The sequence below is a fragment of the Myotis lucifugus genome, unplaced genomic scaffold (assembly GCF_000147115.1).
Source record: "Myotis lucifugus unplaced genomic scaffold, Myoluc2.0 scaffold_247, whole genome shotgun sequence".
Taxonomy (NCBI): Eukaryota; Metazoa; Chordata; class Mammalia; order Chiroptera; family Vespertilionidae; genus Myotis; species Myotis lucifugus.
Genome location: NW_005871295.1, coordinates 24,725 through 42,679, shown reverse-complemented (window position 1 = coordinate 42,679; position 17,955 = coordinate 24,725).

The window sequence follows — 17,955 nt, the reverse complement described above, 5'->3', positions numbered from 1 at the left end:
AGCGCAAGCCAGGGCCCGCTCACAGAAACGGTGCAACCGCAGAACAGACTAGACCAGGGGTGAGCAAACTTTTTGACTCGAGGGCCACAATGGGTTCTTAAACTGGACCAGAGGGCCGGAACAAAAGCATGGATGGAGTGTTTGTGTGAACTAATATAAATTCAAAGTAAACATCATTACATAAAAGGGTACGGTCTTTTTTTTTTTTAGTTTTATTCATTTCAAACGGGCCGGATCCGGCCCGCGGGCCGTAGTTTGCCCACGGCTGGACTAGACACACTTGGGAACAGCTCACAGAGCAGGTGCAGGGAGTGCCAAGGGGCAGGGGCGGCAGGTCGGGGTCAGAGAGGACCACCTCAGAGCTGTTCTGTCCTGTGAAACTTGACTCCAAGCTCCACATCCCAGGAGATGGACAGAAACATGACCCAAAACTCGTGGCTGACCAGCCCTGGCTCTGCTATTCACCTGAATCTAAACCTTAACCTGAGCCCGGAGGCCAAATCTGACCCTGACCTGAATCTGGACCTAAACCTTCACCAGGTCTGATCTGAACCCTCAATCTTTATCCACACGGAGGGCTCGAGAACCCTCGTGTGACAAATCACCAAGCTGGACTCGAAGACCCAGAGGGAAAGGTTGGCAAAGGCAAAGCAGATTCAAAGAGCAGCTCCATGAAGACCCACGAGCAGCCCTCACTGCAGCCCCGGGCCTGTGCAAACTCGGGGTCTGGGAGAGACACATCCCTCCAGTGCCTTCGAAACAGGCTGAGGGTCCCCGAGGCACCTGGGGTCAGTTAACGTGTCTGGGAGCAGCAGACAGGAGCAGCTGCACCCCTGTCCCCAGGTGCTGATCCCCACCTTGTAAGCCTGACTGTTGGCCCCTCTCCTCCTCCCCAGCCGACGGTCCTCAGCTGCACTTGACCTCCTGCAAGTGACCGGCCCTGCGCTGGGCACTCAGGGCTGAAGTGCATGGGACTTGCCCCCAGGACCCCAGGGCCAGCGGGGAGGCAAGGTGTCCTCCCTCATTCACTCAGCAGGCACTGCTTCCCAAGCTCACGGGGTGCACGCCCACAGTCCCGGGAGATCTGCCTCTCAGGGGAGCGCACATGTGCAATCTCTGGCAGGCACGTGCTTGTAATGAGCAGGGCCGGACTTGAAGGAAACACTCCCAGCCTGTGATTGACACCTTCTCCCACTCCCAGCTGTGATTGACACCTTCTCCCACTCCCGGCCTGTGATTGACACCTTCTCCCACTCCCAGCTGTGATTGACACCTTCTCCCACTCCCGGCCTGTGATTGACACCTTCTCCCACTCCCGGCCTGTGATTGACACCTTCTCCCACTCCCAGCTGTGATTGACACCTTCTCCCACTCCCAGCTGTGATTGACACCTTCTCCCACTCCCAGTCTGTGATTGACACCTTCTCCCACTCCTGGCCTGTGATTGACACCTTCTCCCACTCCCAGTCTGTGATTGACACCTTCTCCCACTCCTGGCCTGTGATTGACACCTTCTCCCACGCCCGGCTTGCTCAGAGCCTTCCTGTGGAGCGGGGAGGGGTGAGCTGCGCAGTGCCGCCACAGGGGGGCGTGGGGGTGCAGAGGTCCAGCTGCCCTGACCCAGCCCCCTCTCAGGAGCATTGCTGGCCGGGCCATTGCAGGCGTTTGCCTTTGTGACAGCCCCTTCAGGTGGCTGGACAGGAGCATTGCCCCTTAGGGTGCCACCACAGGTAAAACCCTGGCTGCAGATGACCTCGTGGGGACAAGAGGCTGCTGCCCCTCAAAGCCTCACCACAACATGCCAGTCAGAGAGGAAAGGGAAGGGGCCAAGGGGCCATATGCTTTCTTCCTGGCAACACCGGGCCCCTCCCTGGACTTGGCCTGCATGCCGGTGCCCAGAGCCGTCATGCGTATACTCCCAGCAGCCAGGCACTGAGCCCCATCCTGAGGCAGGGCTCCGGTGGCTCCTGCCAGTGTCCCCCACGAACCCCGGTGGCAGGAGCAGGGTGGTGAGAGGGAAGAGCACCAGCTTTGGAGCTGGCCAAGCCTAAAGCCGGGTCCCAGCTGTCCACCCGGCCCTCACCCTGGGCACGCCGCCCCTCACGGAGCCCAGCTCCTTCACTGCAGGCGCTGGTGAGGTTAGCATGTCGAGGTGCCACGCGGAGGGCTGCCTGGAAGAGGGTGCCTGAGCTGAGAGGTGAGGGAAGTGGGGGGTAGGGTTGGCCCGACTGGGTGGGAAAGAGGCTCAGGCCGAAGAGGCTACCTGGGTGGCCGCAGGGGAGGTGGGAAAGTGTAGGGGTGAGGCTGCATGGGGGCCGGGCCTGATCACAGAGGGCTGCAGGGGCAGGCAAGGGGAGGCTGGCCTCACTCCAGGCCAGGAGAGGCCCCGGGCTGCTTCTCACCTGGTTGAAATGGCTCATGTTCGCACGGCACTCACACAAGTGGGGCCGCTCTGAGCAGTCTGCCTGTGGGAGCTCATTAACCTCCACAGCACTACCCCCTTCACAGATGGGGAAACTGAGGCCCGAGGACGCCAACCCCCCACCCCCCCCAACCACACTGTGAGTGGTGGCACGCAGGCTGTCTGGCACAGCACACGCTCACCAGCATCTCCGCCATCATCACAGAAGCACCTTCGGGTGGCCGGGCCTGGGTGGGCGCCCAAGGCCGGGTCCTCGGACCATCTTGATTCTGGCAGGCACCTCCCTGGGCCAGTCAGGTGGACGTGTCGCTGGCCCGGCCCCAAGCCTAAGCCCTCAAAACTCCGAAGCCTCAAAGGCAAGGTGTCTTCCAGGGACATCACCACTGACGCCAAGCCCCGGGGGCTGGGCCGTGGTCCAGGGACATGGTTTGGCTCCAGAACATCACAGAGCAATTTGCAACACCTTCCCAGCTCCCGGAGCCACCGAGAGGCAGGCGGAGTGCGGGCCACAGGAGGACGCCAGGTGTGGGGTTATGGGCGGGGGGAGGGGAGGAAAGGCACCTGCAGGATTGAGGCTGCAGCCCAAGCCCTCCCGGCAGCGTGCCCACATTCTCCCCGAGGTCCCACATCCGGGTGCACATGTCCAGCGTAGCTGGCCTCTGCGGTCCTGACTACCAGCTCCTTCAGCACCCAAACTGGTGCCCAGGCTGCAGCCCTCACCTCTCCCCTCCTCAGCCTCGATCACTGCAAGTGCAGGGGTCTCCTCCCCCCAACGGGAGCGCACACTCAGGAGGGAGCTGCACAACCTCACCTGCCGTGAGCGCCCATCGACCTCGCACGGCGGGCTTATGACCAATTCACCTGCCTCTGAGCAGAGGCTGTGGGTCTTACCTGTGGATGACCTCATGACTCAGACTTCCCAAGGACCTGCGCACACCAGGTGCTGTCTCATGGGTGCATCTCTCTCGTGGCTTCCACAAACATCAACTGAACACCTACTAAGTGCCATGCACCCTGGCAACAGTGTCCAGGTGGGTCTGATGCAGACCTGCTCTCAAGGTACTCACGGTAAGCGAAGGCCCACCTTACAGTGTGGGGGAGCGGGGCCTCCTGGGAGCCCTGGGCCCTCGTCCACCGAGAGATGGGGGGGCTGGCATGGGAGCCTGTTCAGTGCAAACATCTGCCATCCCCCTGAGCTCCCCCACAACCTGCAGTGTGGCCTGCTGTTCCCACGCTAGGAAAGTGCAGCTGTGGTTCAGCGAGTCACCAGCAGCCACCGGGATTTGAACCTGGTTCTGAATAGCTCCAAAGTCCCTGTGCTCCGCCCCACACGGCGCCCTGAGTGGGGGACAGCCAGTGCCTGGAGCAGGACACGAGGCATGGTGGTGGCCAGGAGAGAGCGGGTCCCCTGAGAAGGGCAGTGACTCACCAGGAGGCGTTGTCACCGGTTACAAAACAGCCTGGGCCCGTGCCAGACGCTCTTTTTTCCATGTCTTCCATGCCCTCCACTCCCTGTTCCCTGGGTCCCTTGAGGACATTCTGTTCTTGCTGAACTTCTTACTGAGCAGGGCAAGGCCATTGTCCCGCGGACTGAGGGCCCTGGGCCGCCTGGGATCATTGGCTCCAGGCCTGGGCCTCAGGCAGGACCCCCGAGCCACGGGCAAAGGGGCACCCCTCAGCTCTCACCCCCCTGCAAGTCTGCAGGTTGCCCCTTTGCTTTCTGGGTCAAATCCAACCCTCACTTAGCCCCAGGCCTGTCCGATGGGTCTGGGCTGGCTGCTCTGCAGTCAGGTGTCTGCTGCCTCCCAGGTGTCCACAGAGCCCCTGCCCGCCTCCCCGCTCCCCGATCCCCAGAGCTGACTACATCCTGTGTGACACAGACGCCCTGGCCTTGGGGAAGGCTCACTGCAGTATCGAGAGGTGAAAAGCCGTCCCATCTGCAACCTACTCTGAAACACTTAAGAAAAAGATTATTGGTAGGTAGCCAGGGAGGTAGGCAGGCAGATATGGGGAAGAGAGAGAAAATGCAATAAAATGTTAACATTTTAAGGAAATGGAGTGAAGCGTATTAGAAATTCTTTGTACTATTTTTGCAACTTTCCTCTATGTTTGAAATAATTTCTTTTTAAAAATTAGGGAGAAGAAATAAGTTTAAAAACCCAATAACCTCAAGCCTCATTTCCAGAAAGCACCCCAACCCTAGAGGCTGGGTGTGCCCGCCCCTTGCAGCCCCAGCCCCTCCCGCACCCTGTGTCTCCTGTCCCACTTCATTTCAGCGATGTATCCCACCACAGACAGTGAGCGCCTGGGGGCAGGAGGGACCTCCACTCAAACCCGTATCCAGATGTGTCTCCATTCGGGGGTCAGTGCCGGGAAACCCCACAGCAAGGCGAGGCAGTGCCCACCTCCAGGCGCTCACAGTCAGCGAGGACAAGGGGCGGAGAGCACCCGGAGCCGAGTGCCCACAAGCAGTGTGACCGCACCACATGCTGCCGGTGCTCGCCGGGCAGGGCCAGGTCCCGAGCCACCTGGACACCCTCCTGCCACCAGACGCACTGGCAGCCAGACCCCCTTGTGGCTGACTCCCAGGAGCCTGGGGCCAGGGGCCAGGATTTTGAGAGCCTGATGTCCCTCCAGGGAATTTGAAAGGAAACAGGCTGAGGAAAGGCCTGGGGGCCAAAGGCCAAGGACGGAGGGTGTGAGGGTCAGGGCTGGGCCCGGGGTCTCTGAGGTGGAGTCACAGCCGGTACCTGTGACACAGGGGCTGGTCATGGACACATGGGGAGGCCCAGCCTCGTCACCCTTCCACACAGTCCTTGCTCTCCAGTGAGCACCTCCTTGTCCGGGGGCTGCTCCAGGTCAGGGCACAGCCAATAAAGCAGAGGGGTGGGCGGGGTCTTACAGGAAGTATGCCCTGCAGGGGGCGCCGTTCCCGCCACTGTGAGTCTGGAAGGCCAGAGGGAGGAGCTGTCAGAGGCCCGGAAGACCTTCCCAGGCTGAGAAGAGCAGGTGCCAAGGGGGGGCCAGTGTAACTGGAGCAGGTAAGTGGGGAGGAAGGGCGGATGCCGACATCAGCGAGACCATGAGCCTTGGAGGGACACTGGGAGCCCTTGAGGGTTTTCAGTAACGTGATCAGACTTACACTTTCAAAGGATCGTTCTGGCTGCTCCATGGAGGACAATCTGACCTGGGGAGAGGGCCAGGGCCTGGGTGGAGGCGGGGTGACCGCTGAGGAGGCGGCCGCAGCGCCAGGGAGAGCAGGAGCTGTAAGTCCTGACGCATCGCCTCTCTCCTGGGCTGTGGGAACTTCGCCTGTTGGGCCCTTCCTCCAGTAAAAGTGTTTTTAATTTTATTTTACAGCTGCTTGGAGGTAAAAAGAAGTATATTCTATATTAGTGATTATTATATTCATTTTTCTGCTGCTTCAGAAGAAATTAAAATTTAACCATGTTTGTGAGCCCCTAACACATGTGGGCCTCAGCCTGTGCTCACCATGCCCAGTGGAGAAGTGCCTGGGCAGTGGTGGTCAGGTTTGGATGCAGCAGAAACCGTGAGAAGGAGGCCCATCCTGACCCTCTGCTCGCCCCAGCTCCCGTTCTCCTGGAAGGTCAGCTGTTGAGGCCAGGGAAAGGGTGTGCCCATCACTGTGCCTCCAGGCCAGGGCAGCACCAGGCACCCCTGGTCCCTGTCCTCGTGCGTCCCTGCTCTGCAGGGTTACAAGCACCCACATTTCTAGAGCTGCCTGGGCGAGCGCTTGCCATCCATGGATGGCAATGGCCTAAGGCAGGGTGCAGAGTTTAAAGGCGGGGGGGCAGCTGGACCAGTGCTCGGAAGGTGGCCGTGACGGACTTGCCGCGCAGCTGGCACGGAAGGGGCGTGTGCTCAGGCACAAGGACTCACTGAGGAATGGAGCTGGGGGAGCACGGCGCTCTGCAGCAAAGAGGAAAGGCCTCTGGTCGGGGAGCTGCAGGGAGCAGTGCAGACGCCGAGCAGCCCTAAGAAGCAGGCTGAGCAGTGGGCAGAACAATAGCCTCCAGCTGGGCCGCTAGCCAGACCCTCTGCCCAGGTTGCCCTGAGGGCGCTGGTGCTGGGAGACTCCCCGACTCCTTTCAAGGCACCCTGCCTTGTCCGGAGGGAACCACAGGCCTGCTGCCCCCAGTCTGATTTGACATTCCAGCCCCCATGAAGGAGTCGTGGCCTGGGTTAAAGGCCAAAGGCCGCCTCAGCTGTGAGAGTGGACCTCAGTCCCAGCCCCTTTGCCCCTCCCCCACCCCCGCCCAGCCAGGACTATCTTCTTTCCCCACTCACTCCCCTCAACATGAGATTTCTGGTCTTCCCCAAGGTCACAGCCAAGGTCAGCTATATACAAGGTGCTTTTCTCCGTGGATTTGGGCCCCCACCCTGCCTGGCATTGGCATAAGTCACTTCAGGGAATCACCATCTGGGGGTTAGAACAGGAGGTAGAGATGGGCTTGCCCTGAGAGGGGTGGGGTCTGCAGGGCCCAGTCCCTCCTGCTCTGTGTGCACTAGGAGCTGGGCCCTGGCCGGAGGGAGAATCTGCAGGAAAGGCGGTGCCTAAAGAGGGGTCTCCGGATCCTCGAAACCTGCCCCTCCACCTGGTATCACTCCAGGAGGGTCTTTCCTTTGCAGAATGGCGGGTTCCGTTTACTCTTTGACCGTGAAATGTAACCCACATACCACACACGAAGAGGGCACAAAACTGACACACAGCTCAATGACTTCTCACAAAGCAAACACTCATAATTACCCCCCCACCCCACCCCCCAGCGCGGGAAGTGAAGCATTTCCTCCCAGAACTGTCCCCACCTTGAGTCCTAGGGCCTGTCCCTTCCCTCCAAAGCTAACCCCAACCTAAGCACAGCTGCAAGGGCCTGCGCCATCGGGTCAGGCTGTGGAGTGGGGTCAGGCTGTGATGCGGGGCAGGCTGTGATGCGGGGCAGGCTGTGGCATGGGGCTGCTCGCCTTCTTTCTGCTTCTTTCACTCACTGTCACACCCATTGGTGCGGTCGCGTGCTGGCCACTCACTGACCTTCACATAAAAGCTCTGCCCACACCCCATCTCTGGGGCCCCCGGCCGGCTTCCGGTTCCAGCCCCACTATGTCCCACGCAGGGCCCCAACAGGCCCCTCCCTCCCCACTCCTGTCTGAGAACATCAGGACACACCTGAGGTCTCCGGCTATGGGCCTGGCCCCGGAATGTGCCACCCCTCTGAAGATGGCCAGGCTGAGTTTGAACCCAGGCCCCACCACTTTCTGACCGTGTAGTCTGAACAGCACGCACGTTCTCCGAGCCTTCATGTCCCTCTTGCCACATGGTGAACTGACATGACCTGGGGGTGCTTGGAGAATTGTGAACGTTCGGTAAACGCAGGTCCATGCAGACTTCACTTCCTCTAGGCTGCTCCCACCTCCCACTGCTGCTACTATTCAGGTCACTCACAAAGCGGGGGTGCCTGTTCTCCTCTAGCCTGAAAGCCCCCGGCATCGAGGGAGCCCCGCACAGCACCTCGCTCGGAGGACGCCCCTTTGCTGGGCTGGGAGGGCACGGGAAGGGAGAGGCCTGCTGCCCTGGGGGAGCCCTGGGCCCCAGCCAACGCCCACATCCTGAACCAGCAGGAGCCTCCGGGGCCCCCAGGTTTTGCCTTTCCCCCTGGATTTTTCTACCCAGAGCACAAGGGCATCCACTGAAAATGTGACAAAACTGTGGGTGCTCCGCAAGTTCTGCCCTTTCAGACCATCCCAGCAGGTTAGGGAAGGCGTCTCCCTGTAAGCAAATGCCCAGCGCCAGGAAAAAGGCACGAGGCTGGCACACCAGGGGCGGTGGGCCCAGCTGGCTGGCGGGTGTGGGGCAGAACCCTGAGTCACTCTCGGGCTTTCTCCAGGAGCCGCCCTTGCCCCCAGATCATGCTGCCAAGACCAAGGCCCCTCCTGATCCGGGTGCCAGGCCCTGGGATGGCTGCAGCCCCACTCCCTGCCCAGCCCTGCCTCCCAGCTGTCCTGGCCATGATGCCCCTTTGACATCCAAGTGTTGACAGTCCTGGCCATGTGGAGATCAATTTTAAGATACAGAGGACAGTGGCATAAAATAAATAAGTAAAATAAAATTGAACATATTCATTTACACACAAATGCTCCATAATTGTATTGTTGAGTCTGTTTGTAATTTTGATACCAATTTTCTGTTCAGGTCCAAGTTTGTTGTCTCTCAAAATTGAAGAAAGAGTTTGTGGACAAAGAGATGAACGAAAGCAAAGTTTTGTTACAGAAAAGCCCCCTGCTGCAGGGAGGGGACCCAGGTCAGTTGCCGCAGAAGCTTCTTTGTCTAGGGGTTAATATGTGTCCTGCTAAGTTCCCATTGGTTGGTTGGAAACATTTGGCCCTAGCAACATCCATACATTTTAAACTTCAGGGTTCCCACTCACCCCCCCACCCCCGCCTGCCCCCCGTGTGTCCAGCCTGTGACCAGAGCCTTTTGTTCTTGGGTTTTACATGGGACAGTGTGTGGCTGATGAACTGGCCTTGCTCACACCTACAGGGTTCAGCCGCATTTCCTTTTTATATTTCTCTCCCCCCTCCCCAGTCCCATCCCTAACTGCCTTAGCTGCTTCTAACTCCTCATTCCCGCCTCCAAATAGGAGTCCCTAACTGCTGTTAGGGAAAAGGGACAACAACCCGCTCTACTTCCAGCTGGTACGGGGCGTTGTTGATGGCAACAATCCTTAGGGCTCTATCAGAGGTGGGCGATCTGGGGGCCTGGAAGATGGGAGCTGCCATTCGGGGTTCTATTTTCATGACCATTTGTAGCTTGATTGCTTCTTCTTGGTGGAAACAAAACGTATGAGTAAATTCAAAAGGCAAGGCCCAAATAGTAGCACTAGCATAAGCATAACAAGTGAGGACAAAAAGGGTAAAAGCCACGACCACAAAGAATTCTTGAATTGAGATAAGAAGGACAGGAGCCAGCTGGACCCTGTCCTGCTTGTGCTTCCAGGTGGTCAGTGAGTTTGATGTTCTTTTTTATAAATTAAAATTTCCCTCTACTTGTGAGGATGTGCTAATCCACACGGAGCAGGGTTCACTGATCAGGGCACATGCCCTGGTACCTCTGCTGTCAGAATGTCTGGGGCCCCTCGATTCTGAAGGACAATGGACGCCAGAGAGTTTAGTGATTCTTGCTGAGCCTCAATCGCCCCCACCGTGCATGGCCTTCCAGGATGGTGGGCTCCGATGGGGAGGTTAGGACAGACCTCTCCAGCAGGGGATTCCAGCAAACCAAGAGGCCTCGTGGGATGGAGTGACCGATACCCTGCCGCTGGAGTATGGGGTTGTCACAGCACATCCTCCCCAGTCCCAATCCTCCAACCCTGGGCCAGATGGAGCCACTATGCTTCTCTCTCTCCTTGAATGGGTTGTTAATGGCTGTTCAGGAAAAGATCCCAAATTGGAGAAGTTCCTGATGAAGCCATCTCTGAGCTACCATGGAATGTCCCAGACGGGACAGCAGCTCTTATTGTGCATCGTCCTCTCCATCCTCTCGGTAGAACAAGATCAAGCAGCTTCCACAGAGAACTGGAGCCCAGTGCCCACAGGGACGCTCACCTGGCACCCCTGGCAGGTCAGGGGGGAATATGTACAATGGGCCCGTTACACACTGTGGAACCTCGAGCCAGGTGGTTAGGATTTACAAACAGATGACATTTCTAAAGATCGTGGAGAGAATGCTACCAGACCTAGTTAAACCCTTAGTCGAGTCACAAGGGTGGGGTACTGTTTCTGATGTGGGAAGGAGGCTGAATCCCTAGGTGTATCCGAGCTGGTGGACCCAACCGCCCTGCCAACTTGCCCTTGGGTGGCCCATACCTCTGCGTCAATCTTGGTCTCCGCCAGGGGGAGGCAGAGAACTCGTTCCGGCACCACACATGTAGCAGTGCCCAAGTGGGCCACGATGTCTCGCCCTAGTAAGGAGTCAGGCTTTCCGGCATGATGAGAAAGAGAAAAACGGGTTGGCCCGATCGCAACTTAAAGGCTGTGAAAAATGCCTAGTGACCGGCTTCCCAGATGCACCTCTGTGGTCACTCCATGGGAGGAGGGAGGCTGGGGTTGGAGGAGAGGATGGAGAAGGTAGCCCCAGTGTCAAGGAGGAAACGAATTGCCTTGCCCTCTACAGTCAGGATTACCCGGGCACCTGGTGGAGATGACAGTCTGTGTAGGAGCCGGGTAGGAAGGCCCCAGGGCCCATCCGTGCTGCTGCTGGACCGTCTGAGGTGCCGGATCAGCCCGTGGGGGCCTGGGCCCCTTTGGACAGTCCGACTCCCAGTGATCCCCCTTGTAGGTAGGAGAGGGCCAGGGTGGCTTCCTCTTTCCTCGTGGGCAATCCCTTCAGATGTGCCCCGGTTGGCCACAGCTGTAGCAAGTAGCAGTGGGGACTCCACGTCCCTGGGGTCCCTGAGTTATGACACTCGCCCTTGAAGTGCCGCAGCCAGAGCCACAGCCTTCTCCTACCCTGAACTTCCTCTCCTGGGCCTCCTGGTCCCTATGGTAAGAGACCGAAGTGGCTGCCTTTAGGAGGTTATCTAAGGTGCTTTGGGGGCCAATTGCCACTCTTTATAGCTTCCTCCTAAAGTCCGGTGCTGACTGAGTAACACATTTGTCCTTCAGAATGGCCCTCAGAGGAACCTGGGACATGGAGGTCACTTCATCAATGCTCCCTGCGCCTGTCCATGAAGCCGAGGGATGGTGGTCCTTCCCTTGCGTTATAGATGATGGTTTAGAATATTCAGGGGCTCAGAGCAGCTCCTTCTAGTCCCTGGATGACACAGGATTGGAAATGCTCCCTCTACCAGTCTCCCAGGGGCCATCGGGATCCCACTGAGGGGCTCCTAGGGCAGTGGTTCTCAACCTTCTGGCCCTTTAAATACAGTTCCTCATGTTGTGACCCAACCATAAAGTTATTTTCGTTGCTACTGCATAACTGTAATGTTGCTACTGTTATGAATCATAATGTAAATATCTGATATGCAGGATGGTCTTAGGCGACCCCTGTGAAAGGATCATTCAACAGCCAAAGGGGTCGCGACCCACAGGTTGAGAACCGCTGTCCTAGAGGGACAGCCTGCTGCACAGCCGGGAAACGCTCACTTTCCTGACTATCTGGCCCGCTAGCATTGGTTATGAAATACTTCTCTCCGAACTGTTGGGCAGCCTCTAGAACTGTCCGCTTTTCTGACCCCAAGAGGGTCTGGCCTCAGAGGAGCACCATGTCCTTCCGGGACAGATCGAAGGTTTGTGTCGACCCCTGAAAGACGTCTATGTACTTATCGGGATCTGAAAACTTCCCCAGGTCTAACTTGATTTGCGTTAAATCTTGTAGGGAGAACGGGACCTGGACCCGAGTGGGTCCAAATTCACCTCCTGCCGTGACCTGGAGGGGATGGGGGGGAGCAGGGGCCCGATTTACTCCTGCCTTGCTTGCCTCTGGGGTGGCTTCCACCGTGGGCTCCAGGATAGAGAGGACTAGAAGGGTCAGAGGACCCTGTGGAGAACTTAGACCTGCTCCTTCTCTATGAAGGGGTGCGCCTCAGAGGCCCCCCTTAGTTAAAGCTGCCAAAAGTGAGGGATCAAGTCTGCCTTGTTGGCATAGTTTCTGATTATCTCTTAAAGCGAAGAAAGGAACTGCCGACCACTTTCTTTCCCTTCTACAGAAAAGATCTAATTGTAAGATGGTATTATAATTAATACTTCCCTCCGGGGCCATGTCTCTCCGTCTGCAAGCTTGTGTTGTGGCCAAAAGATAAGGTGCTCTTTCTTCAGGGTCTAATGGGGTTGGGGCCCAGGAGGTGGGCCAGAGGAGAGGATCAACTGCTCGCGCACAACCAGGCACCTGCAGGAGGGAGACTCCACAGTCACCAGATCACCTGAGCCGGGTCCGGATCCAGGGAACGTGGACTCCACCGCCTCCCGGTTTCGGGCAAGATGATTGTAGACAGAGGAGGAGGAAAACGGGTTCACCCCTGGCCCAACATTCTCCTGGGTGAGGAGTGATTAGACTGGTCGTCTCCCGGGAAACCTGTCCCCCGAGTCCAAGTCCGGCAGTTGAGAGCTAGTCGCTTTTAACTGGCAGACAGGGTCCCAGTATTAGGCCTCCAGCATAAAGTGAAAGAGAAAAGCGAAAGTCTCCATTTCACTTACTGTTCTGTAGAATCTCCCTAGAATATCAGTGGAACCTCCAAAGATGATACCAATTTTCTGCTCAGGTCCAAGTTTGTTGTCTCTCAAAATCAAAGAAAGAGTTCATGACAAAGAGATGAGTGAAAGCAAAGTTTTATTACAGAAAAGCCCCCTGATGCAGGGCGGGGACTCAGGTCAGTTGTTGCAGAAGCTTCTTTGTCTAGGGCAGCGATTCTCAACCTGTGGGTCGCGACCCCTTTGGGGGGTCGAACGACCCTTTCACAGGGGTCGCCTAAGACCATCGAAAAACACATATATAATTACATATTGTTTTTGTGATTAATCACTATGCTTTAATTATGTTCAATTTGTAACAATGAAATTGGGGGTCACCACAACATGAGGAACTGTATTAAAGGGTCGCGGCATTAGGAAGGTGGAGAACCACTGGTCTAGGGGTTAATAGGTGCCCTGCTAACTTCCCATTGGTTGGTTGGAAAAATGTGACCCTGCAACATCCATACATTTTAAACTTCAGGGTTCCTGCTCATTTCCCCTCCCTGTGTGTCCAGCCTGTGACCAGGGCCCTTGGTTCTTGCGGGTTTACATGGGACAGCGTGTGGCTGACAACTGCAGGGTTCAGCTGCATCTCCCTTTTATATCCCCACCCGGTCCCGTCCCTAGCTGCCTAGCTGCTTCTAACTCCTCAGTTTTGCCCATGGATGAAGATGCCCCTGACTTAGGGGAATGAAGTTCACACTCGGTCCCTAAATGCCCCTCTTGGACCACAAAGGGGATGGGCTGGAGAAGAGGTCTTGGATAACTTTCCTTAAACTGGAGACAAGCAGCACGGGCCCCGGACGATGAACACTAACCTCTGGGCAGCATTTCTACCCCATCGCTCACTGGCCAGCGCACAGCTAATCAGGCCACGGCCTGGAGCGCAGGCGGTGTCCCCGATGGGGGAGGTGGTGGGAAAGGCGGGAGCTGGCTGTGTAGCCAGGAAGCCCACATTCAGGGTGTCGGCCCACAGTTTCGGGCGGAGCCAGAGCCAGCATCTTCACACAAGCGAGTCAGCGTTCTCAAGCCTGAGGTGTTTTCCTTGGGGAATGAAGAGAATGGGGGATGGGGGGTTCAGTGGCCATGTCCATCGAGCCTCAGCCTGGCCCGCAGTGTGTACTCAGTGAGTGGGGTGATCCATGTTGCAGCACAGACTCTCCCAACCCCAAAAGTCCTGTCACCCCTCAACGGGGCTGGGAGAGGGGAGTGGGAGAGGGAAGCAGACAGCCATATCCACGTGTATCAGCCGCCATCCCCTGGGCAGGAGCGCCCGGCACCTAGGGGCCCCTGTGATGGTCAATGGCCAGATCCACTGTCCCTGCCGCCCCCCAGCTCCTTTCAGCACCCCAGATTCTGGAAGGCAGCCACCCTGGTCCAGCGCCCACCTCCACCCCGGGCCAGCGCAGCACCCTCAGTAGCCCCTCCAGGCGTGGTCCCCACGACTCTGGTGAAGGAAGAGCCTGGGCTTGAGGCAGAGCCTTGCTGAGGACGTGGGCACCAGGGTTCCTCTCAGCCTGAATGGGCCCCAGTCACCAGGGTCTCCTTTGTTGCCTCTTTTCTGGGGCCTCAGTTTCCCCAGCAAAAGCATTGAGAGGAGCTCAGAGTTGTCATGCCCTGCACTCCCCCTCCTCCCCCGCCGGAATTCCTGGGTGTCCTTGGAGTCCTCTCAAACGTTCGTGGGCGCCTCCCACCCCATCGGGTCCCTCAGTGGCTCCTCATTCGGTGCATTGCCACGTGTTGCTCCCTGTATTTTTTTAAAATATATTTTTATTTATTTCAGAGAGGAAGGGAGAGGGAGAGAGAGAGAGAAACATCAATGATGAGAGAGAATCATTGACTGGCTGCCTCCTGCATGCCCCACACTGGAGATCGAGCCCGCAACTTGGACATGTGCCCTTGACCAGAATTGAACCTGGGACCCTTCAGTCCACAGGCCAACGCTCTATCCGCTGAGCCAAACCAGCCAGGGAGTGTTGCTCCCTTTAACCAAGAGTTTGGGGGACACGTGTGAAGATGCCTGGCCGGGCGATGCCTGGGGTCCTTTCGGTGTCCGCTCCAGGACTGTGTTACATGGGCTCTGGCTGGAACCTGGCCCCGGTGCCCCTGCCAGGTCACACTGGAGCAGTGCCCCGCCCACGTCTCCTCCCCCACCTTTGGGGCCAGAGACATCCCGACTGAAACACGCCAGTCCTCACAGTGGGCCCTGTGGGCGCCACCCAGGCCCTGCCTTTGTTTTGTACACAAACACCCCCATTTGGGGGCATTGGGAACCTGCGGGCTGATCTTGTCTTTCCAACAACAATGCCCTTTTTCTCTTAAAGGCACCAGTGCACATTCGGGTGTAAGAGGCATATGGCAACCATTGGAGGGGTCTGGAGGAGGGGGCTACAGTCATTCTCTGAACTCTGGTGTCTCCCCACTACCTACATTGGGGGTCCCCCTGAGGGGCCCTAGAGATCAGCCCACTTTTGACACCCCCCCCCCTTTTTCTTTTTACCTTGTGTCTCCATTAAGAGAGATTTGAGTAGTGACTTAGTGCACAGACCTGAGCCAGAACAGCCAGGTTCAAATCCTGTCTTGGGCAAGTTGATGCACTTGCTTCTGCCTCCTGCTCCTTAAAACGGGTTACGACGGGGCTTGGGCAGGGCTGTCTGGAGCACTGTATCTGCGGACTCCAGATGGAGCCTGGCACAGGCTTGCAACATGTAGGTTGGCCATTTCTTTTTCCATTCACCTGGTGGGTTTTTAAATTTTATTTAGTAAATGCCATGGTGGCAGCAAATGCTGGGCCTACTACATTTCCCAACTGAAACGTGGAGATCGGGGTACAGACTTCTTCCCATGGGTTCTTATCAATTCATGGACTAACATCTATACTAATAAAAGGGTAACATGCTAATTAGACCGGCTGTCTTCTGGATGACCTTCAGTACGTCCTTCCGGACAAAGCCATGGTGGTGGGGCTGAGGCAGAGGCAGTTAGGAGGATCAGTCCAGCAGGGGAGAGCAGTTAGGGGGATCAGGCTGGCAGGGGGGAGCAGTTAGGGAGATCAGGCCAGCAGGCAGGTGAGCGGTTAGAAGCCAGTGGTCCCAGATTTCGAGAGGGATGTCCAACTGCTAGATTAGGCCTGATCCCAGGGATCAGGCCTAAACCACAGTCAGACATCCCCCAAGAGGTCCTGGATTGGAAAGGGTGCAGGCCGGGCTGAGGACCTCCCCCCCCCTGCCTGTGCATGAATTTCATGCACTGGGCCTCTAGTTTCTTTAATGAAAATGTAGAAGTTTATTGGAAGCATACACAAACTCCATCTGGGCAGAGGTGTCCCCAAAGGGGACGCCCTGGGAAGGGGCCCCAATTGGGAAGCCTGCTCGCTCGCTCTAATGGGAAAAATAAAAAAGTCCTGCCTGTGTCCCTTTGTCTCCGGTTTATATAAGCTACAGTTCCTTGTTTGAACCCGACCCGTTCTAATTGGACCTTTCATTAATCTAGGACCCCTGTGCTTTCCTCATTGGTTATTTGTTACATAGTATCAGTTTCAAAGGCCAAAGTGGTGCCCCTTCTTTCTCTCCCCTTATCTTGCAACAGTCCTCCATTCTCTGTGAAAATGTTTCCTTCTTTCCATTATCCTGTGACTTTTCTTTATCCTCTGTGAATGCACTGTTAACGTAAAAACATTCAAACCTGAAAAGAATTTTTGTGAGTTTATTTGAGCCAAACTGTCGACAATTGCCAGGAAGCAGAATGTCAACAGATTGGGATAGTGCTCCAGAGAATGGCAGTTTTTTACCTATTTTTATACATTACAATCAAAGGGGGACACGTGGGTGGGTTACATGAGATCCATTGCTGGTAGGTTAGAGAGGCGGGAGAAAGCAAAGCGGGGAAACCCCTGGGATTGGATAAAGAGTAAAACGATAGACACACACTTCCTTTGCATAGGTGGGTGCAGGATAGTTAACAGTCAACAATGAACACGATAACAGTAACAATGAGGGGATTTGTGGTCTCTGTCCTGGCGCCCAGGGCATTTGGTTGTGCCCTGAGGGGTCCAGAAAAAAGGGAAGTTATAAGTTACCCCGACATTTCAAGGGTATGTTATTGATGCAAAAAGACAATAGGCTCAGTTAAGGTAAAGACTGACCTTGTCAGGGAAGATACCGGCCTAGGAGGTGACTACCCACCATAAACTGCTTTATAATTTTAAAAGTTTTAATTTCAGACCAAGAGTTGGTGACAAACTCTTAAGTCACCACAACAATGAAAAAGTGGCAGCCAACGAGGCCTTGGCACAGCCGGCTCCGCAGGGCCCTGGCGACCTCTCGTCCAGTGAAAAGGAAAGTGGGGGGCAGCTTTGGGGGCTTACAGCCTAGCTCAGTATCTAGTTAGACAGTGATCTTACTTCCCGTTCTAGCTGCCCTGGGCGGAGCCGCAAAGCCCACCCGAGGCCCGCCACAAGAAGGTACATGTACCAACCCCTCCCCACGTCAGAGTCCCCGGACTAGCAGCGCTGCAATAAAGGCTTCCTTTCCCGATTCCTCTGGGGGCCGGCTGTCGCTTCTCCTGGGCCATTCGCCACGACACTAGCATCAGGTTAAATTCAGAGCCAGGAGGCCCTGCCATCGGGGCGGCAGGGCACAGGGAGCAGCAGCTTCCAGTGGACAATTCCATCATGGCTGGGGGGACTGGGTCAGGTGGAGCCCACAGAACCCCTCGCAGAGCTCTGGGCCCCGCGGCTGGGATGCTCTCACAGCCCAAAGGAAAAGGCCATTCTCCCTGACGCTCACCGGCAGAGGGCGAGCGGGGCTTGGCCCAGTGACGCTGGCATGGCCCAGCGTGCCAGGCCCAAACGCTCCCAAACCAGATTTCCAGATGGCCTGATGCAGACATTCTTCAATGTCCGTCCGCTCACGTGAACACGGAGCTCACTCAGCACGGTGCCATCTCCAGTCCCTGCCCCCATCCCCGGGGCTGCCAGAGACCACTGGGCAGGGGGTGCTGAGGCACCTCTGGAGAAGGGGGCCGGAGGAAGAGCTGCACCTGTGGGGACCGGGGCTTCCTGTCCCAGGCACGCATCCCAGAGGGCAGCACAGGGACACCTGCAGCTGTGGGGAAGATGCCCCCTCAGTGACCATGTGTGGGTCTGGGGACCCCGGGGCCGGGCTCCGAAATGAAGACTTATCCAGCCAGCCCCTGGCTCCCCGCTGCCCCCACCACCACTTTTGCTCTCACAGCAAATGGCAGGTGGGGACTCAAGTGCAGTGCTGGGCAGAGGAGGTGGTCCTGGC